The sequence below is a fragment of the Eubalaena glacialis genome, chromosome 20 (genome assembly GCF_028564815.1).
Source record: "Eubalaena glacialis isolate mEubGla1 chromosome 20, mEubGla1.1.hap2.+ XY, whole genome shotgun sequence".
NCBI classification, from domain to species: domain Eukaryota; kingdom Metazoa; phylum Chordata; class Mammalia; order Artiodactyla; family Balaenidae; genus Eubalaena; species Eubalaena glacialis.
Genome location: NC_083735.1, coordinates 25,887,247 through 25,914,593, shown reverse-complemented (window position 1 = coordinate 25,914,593; position 27,347 = coordinate 25,887,247). Strand labels below are relative to the sequence as shown.

The window sequence follows — 27,347 nt, the reverse complement described above, 5'->3', positions numbered from 1 at the left end:
ATTCTCCCATGTACATGTCTGTCTCTGCATCCAACTTCCCCCTTTTTATAAAGATGCCAGTCATAATGGATGAGGGCCCACCCAAACCAATTCACTTTAACTTGATTATCTTTGAAAAGATGTTATCTCCAAATAAGGTTCCATTCTCAGCTCTGGGGGGTGAGGACTCCAACATGCGTTTTTTGGGGAACACAGCTCAACCCAAAACACTGAGTCTCTACCAAACCTGGTCTCTCAACTCCCAGACTAGGGTTGGTCCCACTGTTGCACACTGCATCTGATATTCTAATGTCGTTTTCCTGAGTACAAGCCCCTGGTTGCATCCTGAAGTCAAATGTAAATGATTTGGGGATTATTTCTTTAGCATCAGCACTCCAGTAGTGTAGATAATTAAAAGTTGATTGCAGAAGGCATTATTTTTCATTTCTAAAAGCCTGCATTAAGATGGAATAGCCATTTTCCTAGAAGGAATGGGGATTATCCATCACCCTGACACTGAGGGGAATTCCACCAAAAAAAAAAAAAAAAAAAAGGTAAAAGGAGAAAAGTACTTTATCACTGTGATTCATTATTATCATCAGCAGGGTCGCTGCTGCTCGGCTTCATTCATTTATTACTATTTCACACCCACAAACAGAGGATCCAGCCTAGGCTGTGCTGTTTCGAAAATGGTACATCAGATGAGTGGGCCTATCTTTGTAGGAATAAGGCAAATGACAACGAAAACCCCCAGTGTTGACATTCATTCATTATGCAGAAAATATTTACTCAAAATTTTAGTTGATTTATGGTCCAGGCACTGATCTAAGTGCCTGAGAAAACAGCAGGGAACAAAACAAAGAAAAAGTCTTGCCCATTAAGCTTACAGTCTTGTGAAATAAATTGTATAGTATATGTGAAGATGGAAAAAATAGAGCAGGGTCAAGGGATTGAATGTTTTGGGGTGTGTGTGTGTGTGTGTGTGTGTGTGTGTGTAAGTGACTGCAATTCGGGGGAGCGGTCCCTGCCAAGGTAGCATTTGAGGAAGGCTTGAAGGAAGTGAGCAGGTAAGCCCTGGGCTCCCTGGGGAAGATGAGAACCAGGGCAAAGGGCATGAAGTGGGATCAGGTCTGGTGTGTTCCAGAAACAGCAAGAAGGCCAGTGTGGGTATCAATGGCCCTGACGGCTGAAGACCTGATTGTGTTGTGTTCTGGTGATAGGTCTGATTAGGTTTGACAACTTCAGCCTCTGGGAGCTTCCTTGACGCCCTCCTGCCTCCAAGTCTGAGCTCCTCTGGACCTTCCTTGCCTCTCTTTCCTGGCTGTTAATCAACAACATTAAAACGGGGAGCAGAGTGCAGCAGAACGGGTAAGGCTCTGTTACGGGTGGCACCATCTCCCTTCTGGCATCCCCATCACCTGGCCAGCTAAATATTTGTCATATTTATACAAAACAATATTGATTCACCTTTTATCCTGGTTGATCCAAACAGGTTGATCACATAATTGAAACCTGTATTCTGCTAGGGAAGCCTAGTCAATTCTTCTCTACGGGAAAAAGGCTTAACAAGACATGTGACTACGATAATGTTTCACACTGCAGCATTCGTACTAACATAAAAAATAAAACCAAAAGAAAACGTTGTTAAACAACTATACTCCAATATAAAATAAAAAGTTTAAAAAAAAAGAATGTATTGCCATCGAAGAAACCCAGTGTTGGGAGACAATTCTCCATGGCCTCCCAAGTCTCTGCCCATGGCTCCCTTCCTCCCCCTCCAATGTCAGCCGCATCTCTCTACACATTCTACCTTAGTCACATCTCACTCTGAATCTCTTCTTCCTCCTCCCTCTTCCATGTTTTAAGGACTCCACTGATTACACTGGACCCACACAGATAAACCAGGGCAATCTTCCTTTCTGCTAACTGGCAACTTTAGTTCCATCTACAGCCTTCCTTCTCCTTTGCCATGTAGCCTGTACAGGTCTGGGGATTGGGATGTGCACCTATTTGGCAGGGGCACGTGGGGTGATGATTTTGCCCACTACACCAGCCAAACGAAATGTCAAAACTCATCATCCTAACGTAAAGGCATCAGAACAAGACATTCACTTGTAGCTACGATGCCCCAGTCATTTCTTGATCTTGCCTGAGAGTGCTGACCTTCAGAGACGGACTACATGTGTGCTTGGCCTGTGACCTCCTAAAACTTAAGAACACACTTCCCTGAAGTGCATCTCAAGGGAGGAGGTGGTCGGGGGAGGATGCTGCCCCCAGGGCAGGCACACTGTCCTCAGAGATTTTAAAACAAGAATAAACCTGGCTAAAAGCCAGTCTGCTTTCTACTATCAACACAGGCTGGCAATTCTAAGCCACGTCGGTGACAACTACGCCTATTGTCTTGGCTGGACTGCTTCTGAACCCTTCCTCCCTACTTTGCTATGTTCCTGTTCCCCAGCAAAACTATCCCTTTCTTTCCTGAGAGTAACTCACTTATTCTTCTGCAGTGCCTCTAGCCTAAGAGCAGCACACAGACTTTTGAAACTGGATGAAGCCCCATGAACCCCAGATTATGTCTCACTGTGCAGAAAGCAAACCGCAAGTGAGACTTCTCGATCAGCAGCCTAGGGTGATGTCCTGACTCCAAGGATGACCGTTTGTCATCTGTCCTCAAGGTGGAGGTCACAATAGATAACCAACAAGGACCTACTGTATAGCACAGGGAACTCTGCTCGACACTCTGTAATAACCTACAAGGGATAAGAATTTGAAAAAGAATAGATACATGTATATGTATTGCTATAACCGAATCACTTTGCTCGACACCTGAAACTAACACAGCATTGTTAATCAACTCTACTCCGATATAAAATAAAACATTTTTAAATCAATGAATAAATAAAAAATAACTAAAAAAAGGAAAGCATAGGCTAACAAAGTTAAAACTGTTCGCTCTTTTTTAAAATTGAGATATATAATTCAAGGTAAAATGTCGTAAGAAAAGGACTCTCCCATTCCTGGGGTCCCTGGCAATATTTAACACATCATGCAGTCTGACCCCAAAGCACTGTGTCATGAAAACTGCAAACAACACCGGCAGAGAGGCAAACTCCAGTCCACTAATACCCCCACCTGTAGCCCCTGGTAGGTATTCACGAAAACTAAACAAGAATGTTAAAAACATGATGGTTTTCACAATGCAAGTAATTAACTTAATAACCTGCTCCAATCTCATTGCCATCTGAATGATCACACTCTATGTTTTATCGAAAATTACAGCCATGGACGTCCTGGTAAGCAAGCAAAACCGTGTGACCATTTGAACAATCATTCGAGGCAGCAAAGCATAGACGAAAGAGCACCAGCCTTGGACCTGAATGTGATATAGGCCAGGCACAGGAATAGCTAAGGCTCTGACAGTGGACTTCACCAGACGTATCCTAAATAGGACAGAGTGGGGTCGGGTCTGTAGTGAGGTCTATGCAAAGCCAGCTACCAAGACTGAGATGATCGCACCAAATTCAGATTGTTTCCAGCAGTGCTTATCAAGCTTTTCTGTACGGATAGAATCTCCAGGAGATCTTGTTAAAATTCAGATTCTGATTCGGTAGATCTTAGGCGGGGCCTAAGATCCTGCATTTCTAACAAGCTCCCAGGAAGGACCACACTCTGAGTGATGAGGGTCTGCATCTCTGTAGCGTCACCGGCAGCTGAAAAGAAGCTGCACTGTAATATGTGTTAAAATTTGTGACTCTGCTGTCCACCTCGAACCATCTCATTTTTCATCTTAGAATAGAAAAATCCAATTTTTTCAGGTAAATTTACATACCCGATGGTACCAGAACTAAGTGTGGTAGCCAGAGGCTTTCCCTTATAGCTTTTGGTTAAAGCCAGGCTAGTTCTCCACATCGTGAGGGGCATTCTTTGGGTTCTTGTGGAGTAATTTCTGTAGGAACTGACCTCAGAACAATAACCATAGAAATGGGAGCATTCTGAGATCACTATCTAAAGCAGAATTTGCTTATGACTATAGAGTCCTTCCTACAAGAAATTCAAAGTGGCTTGCAATCAAGCTCACCAACCTTCCTCATATATCTATGAAGGCATTTTTGTTACCACTGGAGAAACTATAGCTAGACAATCCTAACAGCCTTGGTCATTAAATCATTACATGTTCCCATGAGTTTTCGTTGGTGAGAGCAGGCCAAGAAGGTAATGGGTAAAACAGTGAGAGTCATGGGGAAAGATGAACAGAGGTCAAACGAGCATTCCACTGGACCCAAGTCAACCTGAATTACACTGACAGCTTTACCCTCGCTCATCTGTGACAGTGGACAGAGCATTTCGACTATGGAGGCTTCAGTTTTCTCCATGTGTAATATAAGCATAAGATTAACTCTTTCCTTACTTTGCAATGCTGTAACTTTGCATGACCGCCTATGAACAATCACACTATTCTGACCTTATATCCAGGTTTGACCCCTAAAAGCCACTGGAATCTAATTTGGAACAGTGGCATAAAAAAGGACTTATTAAATCATATTGAACAGAAGATGGCTCTGATATGATTTGCTGCCCCAATCTCTCACCAAAGGAAGAAGGAAATCAGAGGTAACAGAGTAATATCAGTACATCCTATTACCCGTTTACAGAAATAAATGCCTTTGTTGCTATCTTTGCTGTGTTATTATTTCACAGCCTAGTCCCTCAAACGCTGAGTGTGTGTGTCTGTGTGTGTGTGCACACTCATGCATGTACACTCATGGGAATGTAAAATAAGAGTTTAGAAGGATGGAAAGAGACCATCCTTTTCCCCAGGAAAACCTTTTCCCTGTTTACCTTTTCCCCAGAGTAAACAGGCTTAGGAAAAGTGAAAGATATTCTGCGGAATTTCAATTATTTATTTACACACAAAAAGTCTCTGGAATGCCATCTGCTAGAATAGAAGATCTTAACACAGAAGGGTTCCGCTGGGAATTCCACTGCTCACTGCTTCCTTTGAGGCCATCAAGTCAACTAAAATCAGCTTCTAAAGACTTCCCAAGAGCAACCCCACTCTTGGGCATACATCCGGCGAAAACTCTAACTCGAAAAGATACATGCACCCCAATGTTCACAGCAGCACTATTTACAATAGCCAAGACGTGGAAGCAACCTAAATGTCCAGCAAGAGATGAATGGATAAAGAAGATGTGGTATGTATGTGTGTGTGTGTATGTGTGTGTGTGTATATATATATATATATATATATATATATATATACACATTATATACATATATATAATAGATGTAGTATACATATATCTATACAATATATATAATGGAATATTATTCAGTCATAAAACAGAATGAAATAATGCCATTTGCAGCAACATGGATAGACCTAGAGATTATCATAATAACTGAAGTAAGTCAGACAGAGAAAGACAAATATCATATACGTGGAATCTAAAAAAATGATACAAATGAACTTATTTAAAAATCAGAAATAGACTCACAGATAGAGAAGACAAATTTATGGTTACCAAAGGGGAAAGGGGTGGGATAAATTAGGAGTTTGGGATTAACATATATACACTAGTCTATATAAAATAGAAAACCAACAAGGTCCTACTGTACAGCACAAAGAAGTATATTCAATATCTTATAATAACCTAAAATGTAAAAGAATAGATTTATATATATAAAACTGAATCACTTTGCTGTACACCTGAAACTAATACAACATTGTACATCAACTATATATATTTTTTTCACATAGACAAATCTTGCTTTATTTATTTATTTTATTTTATTTTATTTTACAATTCAATGGCTTGTACATTTACAGAGTTTCGCAACCATCACCACAATCAGTTATCAACTATATTTTAATAAAAAGTTTTTTAAAAGGAGACTTTTCAAGAAAGTATCCTTGGAAACCCACCTCCTTGGTATTTTACCTTAATGTACAAGTAAGTCTCACTATCATTCTGAAAATTAAATATATGCACATTCTTTAGGAAGGACTCTCAAGTCTTTAAGTTTTATTCCAACTAGGAATAAAAATGAGAAGTGTGTAGATGGTACTGTATAATGTAATAGCTCTAACCATTCATGCAAAAACCAAGGACATTTCTTTTGAGGAAAATGTCTTTACCTCTACTAGATATTTGTTCAGTCACCCGATGCTCTTCTGATTTTTTCCATAAAATTTAACATATGTTGAGAAAATAGTAGTTATCCCAGTTTAAATGTTATCATGTTAGAAATCATGTTTATCAAAATCCCTGAAATGTTACAGACTAAATAAAACTCAGTGCCAGTTCATAGGAAATTCATGACAAGTGAAAACGTTTTTGAGGTTGGGCCTTGATTTTGTTTGGCCTCAGCAAAAATAAAACATCAAAGTATCAGGTTCTAAGACTGTGTCTTAACGTACTTTCAGGAAAACAGAAAAATTTGACTAGTTTCAGTGAGTTATAAGAAAAGGTCAAAAAAAACTTTTATAGCACGTCATGTGAAGTGTTGCTATTTCTGTACCACTCCTGAAAATCACTGAAACAAAGTGAAAAATAGATTCAATGCAAAATATGTACATATACACACATTCATACAATACACAAATTAAAGAGTTACTAAATATTTTTTCAAGATCCCACCACCTTCTAAACTCCACATCCTATTTGTCTAAGAAAATCATGACTTGATGAACACAAAGGTTTAAAGGAAATCACTGTGAATGGCCAGCGAGGACAGATGGGCTGAGTTAGGTTGTTTCTTGCATCAGCAGCTTCAATTCCCAGTCCGTCTTCCCACAGCATACCATCCAAATGTTAAAGAGCTGGATAAGATATCTGAAGGGGCTAACAAAGAGTTGGAGGAATATTTTCCTATTTCTGCTTAATTGATGGGAAATAAACTCCTTTTTGGGTGGGAGCATCTATCCCAAAGGTGAGTCAACTCAAGACCTCTAAATTGAGATTAATGAAGATCAAACTCATTAACCTGAAGGCTTTGAGTGGCTGGCACTTCGTTAGTGATTTGATTTTTGTTTTGTGAGAATCTTAAATCAGGAAATTGAGTGATGTTCATGTTGGTGGGAGGCCCAAGAGATAATGCTGAACATTCGCTTGTAGAAATTTATCTGCATTCACTGACTGTCACTATCGATTTGACTTTGCTGCTTCATCTTTCTAATCCCTGCAGCATCTTGCCTTGGGCAGAGCTGTAGGGCTTCAATAGAAAAAGAAAGTAAAAACTGGAATACATTCTCTGGTTAGAACCAAGAAAGAAGACGACAGGAGATGGAAAGAGGAAGAAAAGACTTGACTCAAGTCCTTGGCAGTGTGGAAAGCCCCATCCAACTGGAGGTTAGGTTGAAAATCTCAGCCTGTGTGATTTACAGATTTCAATGTGGGTCTGTAACAAAGAATTCTCCTGAAGCTAGAATGCACATTCTACAAGGAAGGGATGTGAGAATTCCACCCGCTATTCACAGATGGTGGTGGAAACAATCTACCAGGGCCTCCTTAGAACTTCATGGGGTTCTTTTTTTTTTTTCTCTCTCTCTTAAAACTGGAACTCTAACCGTGTTGTTTTGGGTTTTTTTTAAAGAAAAAGGACTTAACTGGACTTCCCTAGTGGTGCAGAATCTGCCTGCCAATGCAGGGAACACGGGTTCAAGCCCTGGTCCGGAAAGATCCCACATGCCACAGAGCAACTAAGCCCGAGCGCCACAACTACTGAGCCTGCGCTCTAGAGCCCGCGAGCCACAACTACTGAGCCCGCGTGCCTAGAGCCCGTGCTCCGCAACAAGAGATGCCACGGCAATGAGAAGCCCGCGCACCGCAACGAAGAGTAGCCCCCACTCGCCACAACTAGAGAAAGCCCGTGCGCAGCAACGAAGACCCAACACAGCCAAAAATAAAAAGAAATAAATTAAAAAAACAATTATAATTCTTTTCCAAACATTTCATGGTCATATGACCTTATTTATCCTCACAGCGTTTCACTGTAATTTTTCTCTCCCCATGTACTCAGTATAAATTTAAAAAAAAAAAAAAATAGAAAACACTGAAATTTGTAAAGCAGTGAAGCAGGAATGGCTTTTACTTCACCAATACTGATATTCTTTTATCTCAGTGATCTTCTACATAAAGAGTATTTTTAAAGCACAGGAGAAATCTTTTCATGGAATTCATTGTGGGCCGGAATGAATATTTTTTTGGTAAATATTTTATATAGAGTAAACTATATAATTATAAGAATTTTGTAGTCACCTTGAAAATTACCCTTCCCTCCAGGACAACACAGGAGGGAGGAGTTCAAGTAGAAAGTGTGTGTCAGACAGAGAAAGAGAGAATTAGCTTCTAAACTAACTACACCAGCACTCCTGAGAGCCTGCTTAAGGCCAAGTACAAGACGCTTATCGATCACTCTCCTTTGGCTCCAGTTCCTTGTATTTTTCTGTTTATGATTCTCTGTACTCATGTCATTATTATTATCAGAGACTGTGCCCACCTCCACCTTCTAATAACGACTAAAACATCTTAATAGTTAACCTTAGCTGATCTTTGATGCCTGACTTTATATAGAACAGAATTAGGCACCATGGAAGTAAAAGTTCACACTTCTATAGTAGCTAATTCATGCTCCTTAGTGGGAAGTTTAATACATTTAGGCTAATTAGAATAAATTATTCTGTAGGTAAGCACATTTTTTACTGAGAGTTAAGGTTATTTATAATCTCCCAGCACGTTACTCAGAGGAAATACCTTGTGAACAACTAATATTCCTTTGTCAGGTTATAAATAGACATATTTATTTGTTTGCTGGTAATCTTTAATATATTTTTATCTAACAAGGGAATTAATTTTTCCATTTGTATGTTCTTAAGGAATGAAAATACTCGGTTATAAGTCCATAGCTGTGACTTCATGAGCAATTAGGTGTATATTGATGCAGAGTGAAAGGTTCAGAGTTGGCCAAGAAGACCCTTGGTGAAAGCACACCTCTTATTAAAGTTCAACGCTTGTATACTGTGCCCCTTGTAGAAGGGAATAAATTAAGTTCAGGTCCTTCTATTACTTGTGACCTGGGAAAACTTACCAGAAGCTGGCCGTGGTTTTACAATCATTTATTAAACAAACATTTATTGAGTGCCTGCACTAGATCAGACCCTGTCCTGGACACCAAGGAAATAAAAGTATACTTTATACACTTGTTTACAGAGATACTTATATATAGAGATATTTACAAAGAGGAAATAAATACAGGAAAATAGGATAATAGTAATCATCATAATAAATGAATACTGCATAATAGAGGATGAACAAGATAGTACAGGAACAGATAGAGAAGCAGGTCTACTGAATTTAGGGAAAATTTTACAGAGGAGATGGTTACCTGAGCTGAGTCTCAAATCACAAAGGACTACTAGCCAGAGTTCTTAACCTGTGATCTAGATACTCCCTCTAGCACCTGTGGATAAGAATACAGGGGATCCATGAACTTGGATGGGAAGAAAATGTTCACATATTCCTTCTCCTTGAACTCTAACTGAAAATTAGCATTTCCATTGATTTCAAATGTAAGCAACAAACCATAGTAATATTAACTGTGATTTTCCTCAGCAACAGAAATTGCAGATTTTCTGAAAGAATCATAGTTATTAGCCCTGATGCTACATCACATTACTTCTTATTACTTCATCCACCAATCAAGAAGCTTGTTTACTACCATATCACAATTTTAAAAATATTTAACTATCTTTCAATTTAATTGGCTTATTTGTAATCTGATGTGTTTTCCACAGATATTTAAAAACTCCATCTTGAGGCAGGGTCTCTGGGCATCACCAGAATGCCAAAAAGGTCCATGACGCCAAAAACATTTACTACCAGGATCAGAGGATACTTAACCAGAAGGAAAATAAGAAGGTTAATTTGTGCACAAATAGAATTTACAAAAGTCTGCAAAAGCATAGGAGGGAAATGTAAAAGAGAAGCCAAAATTTCTTCAGAGAGGACTGCAGAAACCCCCAATCCAAGAAATGCAGGAGGAATATATCAAAAAGATCTGAGAAGAAATTGGACAGTGTTTTGGCAAGGCAAAACACAAACTTACCCGACTAAAACTTAATAGACAGTACTAACAAAAGAAGGGTGAAAAAGGCTCAAGATGAAAATGTGTGCTCAGATTTAAAAAGCAAGGAGAACTACAGCATATGATTGGCCTTAGAATGGAGGCAGATTTGTGTGAGGTTGTACACATCTCTAGTTGCACGTGGGTATTCGAAGTTTCATATGTAGTCCTTGAAAAAATATAAAGAACCACAAAGATGCTGGGATTAAATGCCAAAAGTAGGGCCTAAAATACTACAACAACATGAGGGATCATGAATAGAAGAAAGCCAAGGGCTACAAAGCATTTGTGTTTGACGGGAAGAAAAATCAAGGTCCATTGTCAATGTCATTGGTCAGACTGGACGGTCATGGCTAATGGGCACCAAACACTTTCTGAATATGAAAGGTAGTCTGTTCAGCTGGGACTTGATAATAGAGAAACATCACTGAAAGCTGAAAAGTGCCCCCCCAGGACACAGAGGGCCAGCAATAAATGTACAGAAAATAAAAGCAAGGAGCTTAAAGCTTCAAGATATTTTGCCAACTTACTTAATAATAAATATTATGCTATTTTATTGCATTCGTAGCACTTCCTATGCTCCTGGGTTCTTGGTCTTTTAAGCATAAAGGGTAAATAACTTGCCCATGGTCAGACAGCCAGTGAGAGGAATGGGGCAGGACATACACACAGCTGGCTCAGAAGCTGAAAGAGGAGGGCCTGCAGGGGGCAGTCAATTTCCAGAAGAAAGTCCTGGCAAAAGTTCCCAAGTTTCTTACCTAGATAAGTGATTAGTTGTGGCAGTTACTGCCTGAGAAACGTTCTCACTTTCCTCAAATAAACAGACACATAAGAAAACTTTTCAGTGATAAAAATGAATGGAGATCTCCTGAGAGATGTGTACCTTGTAGTGTTTCCCGAGGGGCAGATGCTCTCAGACTGAAATATACTGATAAAGTCAATGGATGAGTTGTCGTCAGAAAGCTAAGGCTCCTTCTCTTTCCACTTCGGCATCAGAAAGACCCCTCGCTGCACCGCTCCCCAACCTCGCTGGATGTGAGCACTCCTCCTGTCTTTACGACTACGAGACCTTGGCACCGCTGAGTGGCAGGCTATGGATGACCCCACCTTCCAGAGTCATGGGTCTGAAATCATAACTTAGTTACGGATTGAGTCTTCAGAAACGAAATGTACACCTCTGCTTGAAATGAACATTTCAAGGGCATACAATTCCTCCACGTGGCACTGACATTGAGCTCTTGATTGTTTACTTATGTCCAGCAATTGCTATCATGCTCTATGACAGTGATTTTTTTTTTCTAGGATAGAAAGAAGTTCTGTATGTTTCACGTGTAAGCCAGCCCTGACCCCTCCCTCTTCTCCGCTTCCAAAGTTCATAATCATCAAGTCCTACCTAGTCTTCCTATAACTCACATATTTATCTCCACTCCCACTTCCGGTGGCACCGCCACCTAGCGCTCGCCTGCGGTACTGCAGCAGCCTCCTGAATGGCTTCCCTCACTCTGATCTGGTCCACGCCCCCCTATTCTCACACAAAAGCCACAGGGATTTTTCTTAGTCACTGCTCAATGTCTAAGCCCTCCGCGCCCTTCAGAATAAAGCAGGAATTCCCTAACCTAAAACACAAGGTCTTCAACATGACCTCTAATTCTATCCTTAGTTTCAACCCTCACTACTCCTTCCCTCTCAATCGAAGCAACCATTCTACCAAATTACTTTTGGTACGACTGACATGCAGGCTCCTGGATGTCTGGGCCTTTTAATGTGTCATTTCTTTTCCTATAACCTCATTCCCCTCCCCTTTCCCCTACCTTTTATCCTGACAAATGGCCCTCGCTCTTCAGATTACAGTTCCAGAGAGCCCTCCACCAGCAGCAATTCTGAGCAAGACACTCTTGTCCTACCTGTTTGTGTGTCTGTGTCTCTACTAGACAGGGCCCAGGAGGCCAGGGACCATGTCCTTGTTCTCACTGTATCACTCAGTAAATATCTGTCAAAGGGTAGATGAACAAGATAGTCTTGTAATGAGGTTTGCTCTTTAAAATAAATAATATTGGTAGAGTCATAATGCTTTCCAAACAATATTTCTACATCTGTGTTTCTTTCAAAATGTCAAATTAAATGTCACAAGTTTGCTATCTGCATGATCACTAAATATAAATTCTGATGCTCTGGATTAAATGAGTGACACAGGTTAAACATTCTACTGCTATACCTGAAACAAAGTCCTTTTTTAACTAAAGAATTTTTAAAATTTGCTTTATTAGGTATTTAGTTTTTCTTCTCCCTAAAACGCAGAAGGCAAGTGACAAAGATTTGGGATTACCTTTACACACACAAAAATCTACTCATCCTCTCCTCCCCTCCATAAACTCCCAACAAGGCAGACATACAGGAAGTAAAGGAAATCCACTGATGGACAAAAGTAAATGATGCTGGAAGAAACTACGAAAGGGTAAGTGTGAGGAATGTAGGACACCAGAGACAAGTAAACGATTCCCAGCCTGCTCTGGTTATCACTGAGAAGAAAGCAGAGGAGGATCTGTGGGTATCATAAAAACATAAATTACCTAGAAGCCACAAGTGAATTGGTTAAGTGTCTCTAGGACAATCACTTTGGGGAGGGGGCTAGATACCTCAAATCATTTCCATCTTTAAGGAAACATTCTTTGCTTGGCCATCATTCTAGTCCTCAACTAACTGGAGCTTATAAATATCAAATACAAGACTAGCTGATGCAACCAGATGAAATGCACTAGGCTGATTTTTAGGCATCAGTGTCACATCGGAAAAATAAGAGCATGATGGGCTTTAATTCACGCATTTTAAAATAATTTGGGGGGGGGGGTCAGCTTTGCCAGCTTCTCTGGAGCCAGGACTAATCCCAAAGGCATCATAAATAAAGTCAGCCTGATGATGCTTCATCAGGCAGCTGAAGGCAATAGTACAGACACCTGGTCTTGGCTGCTGCCATTTTTACCTGCTGAGATACTCCAGCGAGTCCTCCCCTTACTAGACAAGACAGAGGACCCTACAGGCTTCCAGAAAATGCAAACTCTCTTCTGTGCCAACAGCATACACATCTTACCACAAGTGGTGAGAAGCTATAGCCTTTTACTTCACTTTTTGAATTGAAGTCTTCCCTTTACTTCACCACCTGGGCCTAGGAAGGTATATTCGTTTCCTAAAACGGCTATAAGAAAGTATCACAAACTTGGTGGCTTAAAACAACAGAAATTTGTTGTCTAACAGTTCTGGAGGCCTGAACTCTGAAGTCAAAATGTTGTAGGGCCATGCTCCCTTCATGGCCTCTAAGGACAATCCTTCCCTGCCTCTTCCAGCTTTTGGTATCCCCAGGCATTCCTTGGCTTGTAGATGACCCACTCCAATCTCTGCCTCTTTTCTTCACATGGCGTTCTTCTTGGGTGTCTGTGTATTGACATTGTCTTCTCTTTTTATAAGGATACCAGTCATATTGGATTAAGGGCCCACCCTACTCCAGTATGCTTCCGTATTAACTAACTCCCCTGCAAGGACTCTATTTCCAAAGAAGGTCACATTCCATGATACTGGGAGTAAAGACGTCAACATATCTTTTTTTTGGGGGGGGGGGAGGGAGCAGTGTACATAATTCAACCCATAAAAGAAGGATAAAAGAAATCATTCTAGTTTGCTTTTGCATTATGCATAGTTTGTGTGTTAGTATTTTCTGTGTAATCTCTTACTTAGAGGAAAAATAACTTGTTCTTACTTCCATCTTTGGACCAGAAAGTTAAAACTTAGTTAGAGTTGTATGGAGAAATCAATTCCCGAGTTTCCACTGTGTCCCATCCCTCCACATTCTTCACCAGCTACAAATGATTCTCTAATTTCCACCACTTTCTCAAACTACATACACTTAATTTTCACTAATCAACGTCAAGCAGCCCATCACCAAATGATCAACTTCTAGTATCTCAACCCCAGAATTCCTGGCCCTAGTGAATTCCTAACAACTGTTATTAACATGAGAATTTATTTTCTTTTGGTCATTTGGGCCCTACTCTCAAATTATGTGTTCACACTCACAAATCTCAAATGCCTACATGTTTCATCACCACAAACTTTCAAAGTTCCTTCATGGGTGGTTATAGGAAGCAGAATTAGAGAGTCAGTTCTATGAAAACCAATTGTACCATGACTTGGTATCTGGAGAAGAGCACCCAGACACACCTATAGACAGAGAAAGCAGGATGTCTTAAAACAGTGACCCATCACTTGGTCTTGCGACTTGAAGACTGAGTCTATCAAGTTTCAGGTATCCACTGGAGATGGTCCCTTATAGGTGGATAGGTGACATAGTAATCCACTCAAACATCTGATTTAACCATTTTAAAAGCCTAAAGTCATCTATGACAATGATACCAGCATTGACCACAGGGGATCTTAAGCTTTGTGGTGACAGGAAAATGCCAAAGATCACAGATCCAGAAAAGGAGATGCCTTTCAGCCTTAGATGGGAGTCTCCTACCATCACCTGGCAACAACTATGGAAAAGTCCTTGCCCCCATGGAGTTTGTATTCCAGACTGAAGAGACAGATAATCAGCAAATAAATAAGGACAGTTATAGTGTGTCAGATGGTACAAGCCAACAGAGAGGTAAGGGAGGTTATAGGGGTGTACCAGGAGGAGGGACGGGGTGGGTGGTCAACGAAGGCCTTGCTGAAAAGGTCACACCTGAGCCAAAATATAAAGGCGGTGAAGTTCTAAGCCGGTTGATTCCTATTCCTTCATAAAGGATCCTTTGATTTTATAATTCTCTCTTCATGGATTTCATGTTTTAAAACATCTCATTTTCCAAAAATATGAAGTCTTGGTTAATTGTCAAAATACATACTCTTTGTGGAAAGCTCCTCAGGATGCAGACAAAAGTTGGGCTCTTGACTTGCATAGTGGAAAGCTAAATTCAACCAGCAGGACTTAGGCAACAGGACCCTCACTTCCCTGTTTATTCCAGCTCTAGATTTCTACAGGGATGGTGTTAATTTAATCTAAAGGAAACCCTCTTGCAGAACGTCATGGTTCCAGCTCAATAAGACTTACAATGTCGTTGAGAGCACCCATACTAGATGTTAGAACATAAGCGCCAGGGAGCAGAGAGCATTGCATTGCTCGGTGACATAGCCCAGTACTCAATATATTTTTGTGGAATTGAATTTCTTGAACTCACACCATTCGCCTGGACCATTCACTGATCACTGGGACTGATTTTCCCATTTGAGATCTGTTTCTTCCACAATTATCATAGTTTCTATTTTTCTTTACCCTCCATGATGCCAGCACATCACTGGGCCATGATTATTCTTGCAGCTGAGTTACATGTGAGATTACTGAATGTGCCAGAATGATGAGAAATCAGTGATGTAAAAATGGGGAAGGTTGGAAGGTAGGGGCACATTTTTCTCTAAATGGAATTATTAGCTAGAACTCCCAAGAAATATAAAAAATGCATGTTTGGAGAGATGGATATCCAGAGGGAGGGACACACTACTCACAGATAATAAAGCCATTTCCCTTTCATTCCCCTACTGATTTTAGCTGTTTTAGAAAGAAGAAAGTGGAGGCTCCAAAGATCCATGGTTATCTCTGGTCGTTTGATCTTAAGGGCTGCTGAAGACACATTCCGTTTGGTTGTCCAATTCATTTCTCAATTTGTAGCTGATGCCATCACCAGGGTGGGGTTTATATTTTCCCACCATGTGCCTCCTACAAAGTTCTGCTGCTGATAGCTATTATTTTGAATTATATTTTATAAAGCATGTATTCTCTTCTACTTAGCTATTTTCTACACTTTATCATACCCCAAACCTATCACTGATGGTGACAACCACAAATCCCTGTGGTTTGCTCTCAGGAAAAGATCTTTGCGAAGAAAGATAGATCAGGGCTGAATTCTTTCGTAGAGATCATTCTTTTCTACTCTTTTTCTGAAAGAAAGAAATTTCACCCCCCTCGGAAATGAAACAAAGCTATCTCACCCAAGATGGGTTATATATTCATCAACCACTTATGTTCAGTATTTGTTGAGTACCTATTATATGCTAGGCAACTTCCTAGACCCTGAGGATACAGGAGTGAATAAAGCAGAAACAATTCTTAATCTCATGGCACTTACATTCCAGTTTACATAATATGAGGTGCCATCTTAACCAAAATTTCCTACTTTCTATGGGTCATCAAGGGATGGGGCAGAGGCTGTCATTTTAATGTGTGTATTTGGCTTTCCCTAGTTGGATTTTTGGCTTTAACTTCCATTAATTTGTCTTACATCTAAATTAATTTTTATGAGCTCCTCATTATATATCACATTGATTTAAATAATAGCAATAATAATAATAGAAAACACTCAAAGTCCAAACTCATTAGCTTGAAAGCTTCAGCCTTTCTCCTGAGATACAGTTCACACCATACCCTGTAGGCTAAATATAAACCTAACTAGAAAATAAAGAAGGGAAGTTTTGCCTTGCAATGAAACCAGCCATAGTCTAATGTCCATTTTGAATGGTAAAGGTATTCTTCCATAAACAGTTCACGAATTGTTCTTTTGGTTATTCCATTAGTTGCACACACGGTCATTACACAAACCATTAAACTTAATGAGGATGAAACTGGCTATAACTTTTAAGCCAGTTAAGCCACCATTACCTATAGACACAGGCAATCAACTCTGGGAATATGTTCCCACTATTCATAGGGAAGGATTACCCGAAGATCACAGGTTCCTCCCCCTCCAGTACTGAAGCAATAGCTGCTCAATTACACCGAGCACTGCTAGCATCAAGGGAGGCCCCATGGTGTCTCTTCAAACTGTAGATACTTCATCACTCAAGGTGAAAATGGTAGAAAAGTGAAACTTATCACAAATTTGCTGTAAGTGGACAATTCCTGCCAAGCTGACATATGTAACTTTGCTTCCTCTGATGTCACCGGATAATATAACTCACTGCTGAAACACTGTTGACAGTAGAAAAAGGAAAAAAAAATAAATCTGTGGAGCCAAGGATGATATTACAAAAACAAAGAATGACAATGAGGCTATTTCTGCACATGTCTGCATTTCGATTGGCAAACCACAATCTGGAGATTAATATCACCGTGGCCACCGTCTAACCCAGGATTCTGTTCCCAGGTATGAGCTTAGCACTTTGCCCATGGACCTCTGCAAATAATTACTAGCTTAAAAAAAAAAAGTTTGCCACCCCACCTGGCCCCCTTCCCCAAGCAGTACATGAATATAGCAAATAAAGTGACTAAAATCAGCCTTTTAAGCGACTGCCCAGCATAAATCATTACTTGGCAAGAGGCTATAACATTTGTCTGTTATGGTTCTACACAGTATGAAGTCCACTTCCAAGTAGATGTCTTGATAAATATGGCATCAGAGACCATGCCTAAGGAAAAGCTGAGTGGAGATGAAATTCCATTTCAGAATGAAATAAGTAAGTTACTATGACCATCTGTGATCTCCTACACAAGCAAAGAACTGACTGAACACATCTGTCGTGTTATAAACCTATCGGCTTGCAGATGCTTTAAAGGCAATGAATGAAACCTTAATTTCTTGGTATCTTTCATAGCCCCTACCATTGTAGGCACTCATTTACTCATTCAGGAAATATTTTAGGTCATGTACTAGATACCAGGCACTATGCTAAGAGCTGTGATATAGAGGTTGTCGCATCTGATAGGGATACTGCCTTCACAGAGCTTATACTGTAGCTGTGAAGGGGAGAAATTATCAAGTAATCACGCAATTACATAATTACACATAATACTACTTCCGTAATCTCTGAAGTACTAATTCCGTGAAAGGAATTACTCCTTTCTCTGCCCTTCAATAGTACTTTCTCATGTATCTATTAAGCATTGACTAATGTCTGTCTTGTGTTATGAACTGGGTACGTATCTATGTCTTTTTAGATGGCAATCACTCAAGAATAGGACCACATCTTCGTGCCTCTCAGCACCTCGCTCCTCCCATACCTTCCCTCCCACTTCCTACCCCTGCCTGGGGCTCCTACCACCCTGGCTTGCACAGAGCTCCCCTTCCCCCCCAAAAAATGTAGAAATAAAGCTGACCCACTCACTAGCTTTTCTGTGTGGGTCAAATTCATTTTATTTCTTACGCTTCCATTTATACATCGGGGCTAAGAATTTACCACTAGCCTCTTTGGGGCATTGTAACTCGAAGAATGAAATGGAGATCCTCAATATAAAGGCAGCAGGATATAAGGACCCCTGAGAGGCAAAGCAATCAGCCCAAAGGCTTAACCACTGGTATGGGAAAAGGAACAATTTTACTGGACTCAAGGATCTAAAGTTGTATCATTGCTGGTTGATATCCATACCCAGTCTTTGATAAACTGAGATAATAAAGGCAAGGCAGTGGGTTTTTCATCGGCTAAATTTGTTCAACTTATGTTGAGATTATCTTTCCTAAAATGCCCCTTTTTGTGAAATAATGGTGACAGTGGAGTTTTTAAAAACGTTTTACTTGTTAAAATCTAAATAAAAGGCAATCTATATCAGTCTCTTCATTTTTTCTTTGGAGATTTTACTGTCCCATAAAATCTAACTATCTGGGAAACACTGGCTTAGGGTGTCTGCTTTCATTGGCTGGAACAGCTCACAGCCAAAGTCAACCCAGATATTCAAGCTCATGTCGGGAGGCAGCTTATTGGCTGGTGTGTTTCATGAGGACAGCAAGATCCAAGGAGGTTCAGAAGATAATTCTCTTGGCAGAAAGCCCTCTAAATTCAAAGATAGATGTTTTCAGCCTCTCCCTTGGTGGAATTTTTCTTTTTTTCACATGGAGACAGTGAAACTAGCGTTTTCCATAGTGTTTACAGCTGATGGCGTGACTATAAGTGAGGTTAAAAGAGTAAAGGAAAAAGGGATGTAGAATAGGGAAACCAAGAGAAGGAAGACATGAAGGCAACAGAACATACAGAATGAAGAGTGATTAAAAGGTTGAGGTGGGGTAAAGTGAGAAAATAAAAATAAGAAGAAAAACAAGAAATAAACACACACACACACACAATTGCCATTGCCAGTTACAGGAGCCAGTGGTTCGTGAGTTCTCTGTTGCCACTGATTTCTCTTTACTTTAGTTGCTGAAGGACAGAAAACCAAGCCTGTAATTTAACCAAAGACTTCTTAGCATAAAAGGAAGCTCTTCAGCTTTGTCAGTCACACAAGAGTCAAACTCAAGGCCAAGAACCCTAACATGAATTATATTCCTGACATACCAGTGTCTTCACCTTTGCTAACTATGTCTGTCTTCTTCCAGGACTGAGGAGATCAGTTAAGAAGGAGTAGTTATACACTTCCAATTGTGACCCATTCCTGGGACAAAAGAGGATTACATTTCTGGAACTCTCCTTCCTAAACTACTGGTGGGGAGGGGTAGCAGTGGTGGTGAGCAAAGCAAAAGAAAAGAAAACCCAAACCATATTTGCTCCTAAGCCTCTCCTCACCTGCCAAGGGTGAAAGGAGTTATTAATACAGTAGCATAGATGCTTACCCATGTTTTTCCCAGGTTTTACATCCCCAGAAAAGTTCCCTTCCACTTAGAAACAAAAGCCTGCCCATGTTTTGATGCCCAGATCATCAAAGACTGTAATATAGTCTTGTGGGTTCCCACTACCCTTTACCAAACAGTGTAGTGTAACTTTAAGAGTTGGAAACTCATCTCTGTTTCTGAATTCAGCACTTTCACACACACCAAGAAGATCTGAGGGATAGTGCATGTAGGGTGTCCAATGACCAAGGATAAGTTCCTGCCATTTGGGCCCATTAGCTGAAAAACGGGAACTTAGAACCGTTTCCCTTCCTGTCTCACTTCCCTTAGAGCTTAACCACCTATTGGATAAATATGGCAGGTCCATTGGTCATTCCATTCCCCCTCCATTTGCTTTTCTTTTAGGTGAGAAATAAATCTTTCTGTTCAGAGGATAAGCATTGCCTTGCGGTTTCCAGTCTAAGTTAAGCTACATTTGGAAGTTGGAAGTGACCCTCAGGCCAAGAGCCACCGTGAACAAAGGATCACCCTGTGATGTGGTTGGGTCATATTGCATTCTTCCTCACCCTGCGGTGGGAGTGAAGTTCAATGCCCATGTAGTAAAGATTTTACCCAGCAGGTGGGAGTAATTACACACAGCACATATTTCTAGGCAGCAACTTTCTTCCAAATTTATAATCCAAAAGAGCATAGTGGTAAATCCCACAATTTTTTTGAACCGTGAATTTGCTAACCCACTTTCCAATTCACAAAACATATATGGTTAGTCATAACTCAAGAGTCTTGAGTTTATCTCAGAACTCAAGTATGGCTGAAGAAGAGAGTAATTGGCAAATATTTCCCATGGAACTGAGATTTTTTATTACCATTTCTGTTATATGTTCTGTTTTATCTTTCAGTTACTTTTTTTAAAATGTCATTTACCTGAGGTACTTCTGTTCTTAGAAAAGTTTTTTCACACTTAATTTTTAGTCTGAAAATACAATGATTTTTTCCCATGACTTTTGCTGCGTTGTCGTTGTGCCCCTTAGCCAAATTTATATCTATGCTTATGAAATACTAACTCAACTGAATCCCAGGTGAAACACTTACACCCTCTCTCACAAAATGGAGATGAGTGATCCGTTCTCTTCTGGTCCAAATATTTCAGCAATCTTCAGGTATAGATGAGGTTGCCAACATGATGACAGATGATATATTTTCTGAGATCCGATATTTCTTTCACATCAATTTAGAGACACATGCCTATAATTTATAATGGCAAGTCTTGAAATTAGTAGCTTAAGGAATATGCTTTGCACTGTGCTTCACTATGCAAAGTAAGGGTACGGGGGTATGCATACATATTTTACTTTAATCAATTCATCTTGTGGAGTGCAATGAACAGAATTATTTTTATCTTTACTGGTACGACTTTTGAACGAGTCCTGTCAGAGAGAGTGATTAAATGAGCACCAAATATGTTCCCTCTCCCTGAGCACAGAACCAAACTACATTTCCCAGCCTCCTTAAACCTAGGTGGGGGTCATGTGACTAATTCTGACCAATGGGATGAGAGCAGAAGGCGAGTGCCACTTCCAAACCAAGGCAGTTAAGAATGTGTGTATGTATGTGTGTGTCCATGTGCACATGTGCTGTTTTGGACACTCTCATTCTGCCTACAATACTGGCTGTATATTGCCAGAGTGACGTTGAAGCCAAGTGTCAAAGATGGAGGAGCCATCATCCTCTGTTACAGCACAGGAGAAAAAGATCCCCAAGTCACCTCTTAGAGGAGCAACCCAACCAAGAACAACTGTGCTGGAATCTAAGTCAGTAAGATGTAAGTTTTTACTGTATTAAAACACTAAGAGTTGTTTTCTTCTTTTTTCTTTTTTAATTTTTATTTATTTATTTATGGCTGTGTTGGGTCTTCATTTCTGTGTGAGGGTTTTCTCTAGTTGCGGCAAGTGGGGGCCACTCTTCATCGCGGTGCGCGGGCCTCTCACTATTGCGGCCTCTCTTGTTGTGGAGCACAGGCTCCAGATGCGCAGGCTCAGTAATTATGGCTCACAGGCCTAGTTGCTCCGCGGCATGTGGGATCTTCCCAGACCAGGGCTCGAGCCCGTGTCCCCTGCATTGGCAGGCAGATTCTCAACCACTGCGCCACCAGGGAAGCCCTGTTTTCTTCTTTTAAACAGCAGTTGTCATGCCCCAAGTAAATCATAAAAATAATAGTGTTCTTTTTTTCCAAGTTTGCATGTACTAGTACACCAACAAAATGCCTATACATAAAATGTGTTACGTGGCATACTATTTTTGATATAAATAATACACTGTTTTTCATTTGAGGATGATCTAATATTACATATCTCCCACACTTAATTTTATAATTTCAGGTTCATGAGTCACTCTTTTATTATATACATGAGGCAATATACAAGCAATATTGCCAGCTTGTACTACAACCTTTTCTCCATCCTTAATTGATTAATGAGTCTCTGCCTAAGACTTTCTGATGTCTTTTATTTTCTTATTCAGAATTTGCAATTATAATTTATCTAATGATTTACCAATTTTAAGTCATATCAGCTATTTGATTAGACATATAATAATTGTTTTAACCCTTTCTAAGGAAACAATGCTTGATGAGGAAATGAGGGGTAGAAGAGAGAACTCAGAACTCCAGAAATTCTGGTCCAGGCGACCATGAGATGAAGTATATTTACATTTACTCTCTTCAGTCTTACTTTATGCTAAGAAACTAAAGACCTGGAATGCTAACTTCCCCCCTCTGATGATGCTTAAAGACATCAATGTGGCTCAATAAAAGGAAACAAAGTGTGGATTTAATTATCTTTGGCTATATTTTAGGCTTTATCATTTGCAGCCACAACTTTCTCTATCTGTAAAGTGGGCATCATGTAATATATCAATTTTCAAGGTGAGTAAGGAACAACCTTAAGACACAAGGCATTAATATACTAATATAGGTATTCAAGTCCATAGAGTTTTGTTTTGTTTTTTTTTAAAGGCTTTTCTACAGGACTTTAGAAATCACCACTCAGAGAACTAAGAGAAGAATCTATCTAACTGGATTAGTGTTTGTGAATGGAAATGCTCTATAAAATCCACAAAATGTCTGGCATGTTTTAATCTAGTTTTAATCTATTTTAATAATATGGACATAAGAAATTTAATTACAACCAAAAGCTGGCAACCGAAAGAGGCATCTATAAGTACTTTTGCATTAGCACCAACACAGACATAGGGCCTTGTTGCTTCCAAATATTTTATTGTGTGTGTATACACATCTAAAGACATCCTGAACATGATGCTATCCTATTTCACTTAATGGTTAAGAGCATGGGCTCTGGAGTCAGGCTGAGTTCAAATCCCAGCCCCACGGTTACCACTGGTATGACCTTGAGCATGTTTGCTAAACGCCACTGACTCAGTTTCCTCATCTGAAGAATGAGGATAAAAATAATGATTTGTCTCATGAGTGGTTGTGACAGTGAATGTGAATTATCTCTGGGGAAGCACTTAGCACACTTCCTGGTCATACAGCAAGTGCTCAGCAAACATTAGCTATCTATATTACCCTTCATCTGCATACGTGAATTGTTCGTATTCTTAGTCCCTTAGAGTGAATCCAGCTCGCCCATGGGAGCCGAGGCCTGAATAACACATTCTGTGGGTATCTGTGCTTTGCCTTGAGAATTCTTCCAGCCCACACTTCCTTATCCCACTCTCTCTCCACACTTGGCTTCCACAAGATGCCTCCTAGGAGAAGAAACACACACTCTTCCTCTGCCAGACTCATATACTTCTTTTTTTTTTTTTAAGTTTTTACTTTTTACTTTTTATTTATTTATTTTATAGAAATATAGTTGATTTACAATATTAGTTTCAGATGTACAATATTATATTAGTTTTAGGTGTACTACATAGTGATTCAGTATTTTTCTAGATTATACTCTATTCAAAGCTATTATAAAATATTGGCTATATTCCCTGTGCTGTACATTACACCCTTATATCTTATTTATTTTATACATAGTAGTCTGTACCTTTTAATCCTCCACCCCTATCTTGCCCCCTACTTCCTTCCTTCCCCCCACTGGTAACTAATTTGTTCTCTATATCTTTAAGTCTGTTTCTATTTTGTTATATTCATTTGTTTCAATTTTTAGATTCCACATATAAATGATAACATACAGTATCTGTCTTTCTCTCCCTGACTTATTTCACTAAGCATAATACCCTCCAGGTCCATCCATGTTGCTGCAAATGACAAAATTTCACCTTTTTATGGCTGCGTAGTACTCCATTGTGTATATTTACCACATCTTCTTTAACCATTCATCTGTTGGTGGACACTTAGGTTGCCTCCATATCTTGGCTATTATAAATAATGCTGCTATGGGAGTTCCCTGGTAGTCTAGTGGTTAGGATTCTGCGCTTTCACTGCAGAGGCCTGGGTTCAATCCCTGGTCGGGGAACTGAGATCCCACAAGCTGTGCGGTGTGGCCAAAAAAAAAAAAAAAAAAAAAAAAAAAAAAAAAAAAAAAAGCAGCTGTGAACAGTGGGGTGCATATATCTTTTCAAATTAGTGTTTTCATTTTCTTTGGATGTATACCCAGGAGTGGAATTGCTGGATCATATGGTAGTTCTAGTTTTAGTCACTGAAATTTTTAAAGCCGTGAATGTAATTTAGCAGGAACACTATCACAGGCAATCATTTTTTGTTTTGTTGCTAAAGCTGTTGGATACATGTTAGAGTGATTTTTTTTTTTTTTTTGCCTGAGTGTATGACAGGAAAATAATGTTTAAATCAATATGTAAATCAAAGTATCTCCACTAGCATTATTAATCTAGAAGGAAGTATTACATAGACAATAGTACAAGGAAGGACATTTAGTCTATATTTTCAAATGGGACTTGATCATTTTAAAGTTGTTCACTGGCAAAATTTTTCACCAAGTTAGTATAGATTATACGCTACTTCATAAAAGGTAGCAATAATGAAGTTTGGGGTTTTTGTTTTGTTTTTCAGTATTTGCTTTCAGAGAAAAATCCTAAAACTTGTAGGGATTTCTGATGCCGGAAAATTTTGATATATAAGAGTATATTTAGCAATCAGGGTGACTTAGATCATGGTAATTGGCGTATGTATAATTATAATTTGCATTCCAGTTATTTAAACTGAGATATCCTTGATCAGGTTGAACATACTGTGAGTAGAAGATCTCTTCTTCCAAGAAATAAGATGGAGACAGTCTTTGGAGAATGGCCTCACCGAATCGGTAAGTTAACTTTCTCCGGATTTTGATGACTTCCCCAGTTCTTCCATAATTCCTCAGTGCTCTGGCCGTTTTCTGGTTAAGTCATGGTCTTCCGGTTGCCTTTTCTTTTCCCCCAAAGTTGGGCAAGTTTTTCTTTGTGTTTTGATACAAATCGAAAGATGCCTTTGGTTTGATCTATCCATTGAATACAAGATGCCATCTCGGGATTACACAGGGATTCATGAAGGTATTCAAACAGTCCGAGCTTCTTCCTGCCTTTTCCTCCCTTTTGCTGGAGAAGAGTAGGTTGTACCAGCTGGTTTTCAGGGCTGTTCTGCAGAGACTGATGAATATTTCCTTCAAAATAGAGGTCCGCAGCACTGTTCTATATAAATATATTACTGTTCTCCAATTGTAGACCGGTTCCTCTGTGGGCAGCACACCATAGCTGCTGGAATTTCCAGCATGACATGAGAACAGTGGTTGATGAAAGCCAGGTAATTTTTGTAATTTGAGGAGTCCTGAAGATCACCAGTTGAATGTTGCCTCAGTACTTCAAAAGCATCTTCAAATGCTTGACCCAGCTTGTCTTGTTCAACACAAGCCATGCTTCATTAATAAATGGACAGTTCTGTCCATCAGAGGCCAATCTAACATTTCCAGACTCATATACTTCTTTATCTGCCCCATGATACTTCTTTGGGCATTTAATAATTCAGTGGAGAAAATGGATTCTTCTATTGTGCTAGCTTTTTTCAGAATATTTAAGGTGTTAGCCAAAATCACTGCTCTCCTGTTACTGCATTCCATTCCAACACGTCATGAAAGAGCTGATCTCCAAAAATATATATTACTGAATCATAATTGCAATATAGGGTGATTCATTCCATTATGATTATTAGCACTATTATATTAAGATTACTCAGATTAATTTCCCTCCTAACCATTGTAATAATGTAAGCTTTTTTTGGCAAAGGACATTATGTAATGTATTCAGTTATCCTAACTATCACACATATTCTATATTTTTCATCAACCAAGTATTTATTTTAAAAATACTTGGAATAATTTTAGAGGAAATCATTCTATTCCCAATTGCCACATACAGGCTGAATTTTTTTTAACCAATCGACGTAGTTTAGGAGTTAAAGTTTATAGTTCTACACAATTCTGGCTAAGCTACTGGTTTTGCTGCTACTGATGAAATTGCTGATAAGCGAAGATCAATGCTGCTTTTATTGCTTATACAACTCAAAAGTTGGTCCCAAGGAAGGCTTCTGTGTATTGGCCATTGTTCTCCTCTCAATAGGTGTGAATGATGGCAGATGAAGTGACAAGAGCTCCCTCTGGACCATGGGTAAGCACCACTGACCCCTGCCAATCTCCTTTGCAGGAGGAGCGAGGGTCTATCTAGGGTGGTATGTCTTGGATGGGTGGATTTCACAGTCAGGATGGATGTGACAGAGCAGCTTTTATCTGGGCTCAAACCTCAGTACTTTAATTGTGCTCTCCTCCCTACCCACACCCTTAGCTCCCAACCGTTCCAGCGGGGATGGCCTCTCACGTTTCCTCTTTCCTGAGTCCGTGATGTTAGGAATAACTGGAGTGTTTCTATGTAGATACCTAGGGAGGGGGGCAGAGATGGGGGTTTCTCTCTTACTGGCTTATTTTCTCTGAAGACCCACTCAGTGCAGTAAGTGTATGTGGTGGGGAAAGGGGAGGGGGGAGCAGGTGTTCTATCTTCTATTGGCCCATTTTATTCTGTTTTACTTAGGGACAAACGTTTCATTCTGCTGGTCAGCTTGTGATAATCAGTTTAAAGTGATGCCTGCTTGGTGATCTGTTTTGAGGTAAAGCATATGTATCATCTGAACTGAACAAACAAGAGGAGAAAAATACAACTGTATTTTGTTGGAGAAGAATTCCCATTGACAGGCTGACAGTTTCTTTACCAATTTTTTTTTATCCCACTCGCTCATTTTTGGCAGGAAACATATGACATCCCCACGATGAATAAATACAGAGTCTAAGTGTATCCTGGGGATCAGAGCATCAGAAAGCCATTATCACCCCGAGGTCTGAAGGGGTAACCCACTGAAACTGTAGCTGTAAGTTAGAAGGGGGCATCCAACAGGAGCTGTGGCCTTCAGAAGAGGAATTAGTTACTGCCAACCACGACCAGGTAAGGAGCATTCATGGGGAAATGAATGCCTAGGATTCTCTCCTTCCACCCTACAACCTCCTGCCGGTGCCTCCCTTTGGGGAAACCCAACTTGAAGACAGAGGGCAAAGGAGTCTGTTGATGCCAGCATCCCAGGACACAGAGTTTGGGGGAGCCAGGCGGACAGCGTATGAGAAAGAGCAAATGGGGAACAGTCATCACGTAGACAGATCTTCAAGAAACAAGCCAGGGGCT

At 39.9% G+C, this 27,347-nt stretch overlaps 1 protein-coding gene and 1 pseudogene across 1 annotated transcript in view; both read right to left on the bottom strand.

The window, feature by feature from the left end:
* Window positions 1-27,347, bottom strand: part of NRG1 (neuregulin 1) — a 1,020,731-nt gene that overhangs the window by 513,328 nt on the left and 480,056 nt on the right. The window lies entirely within an intron of this gene.
* On the bottom strand, window positions 24,779-25,539 carry LOC133081412 (transcription factor Spi-C-like; annotated as a pseudogene).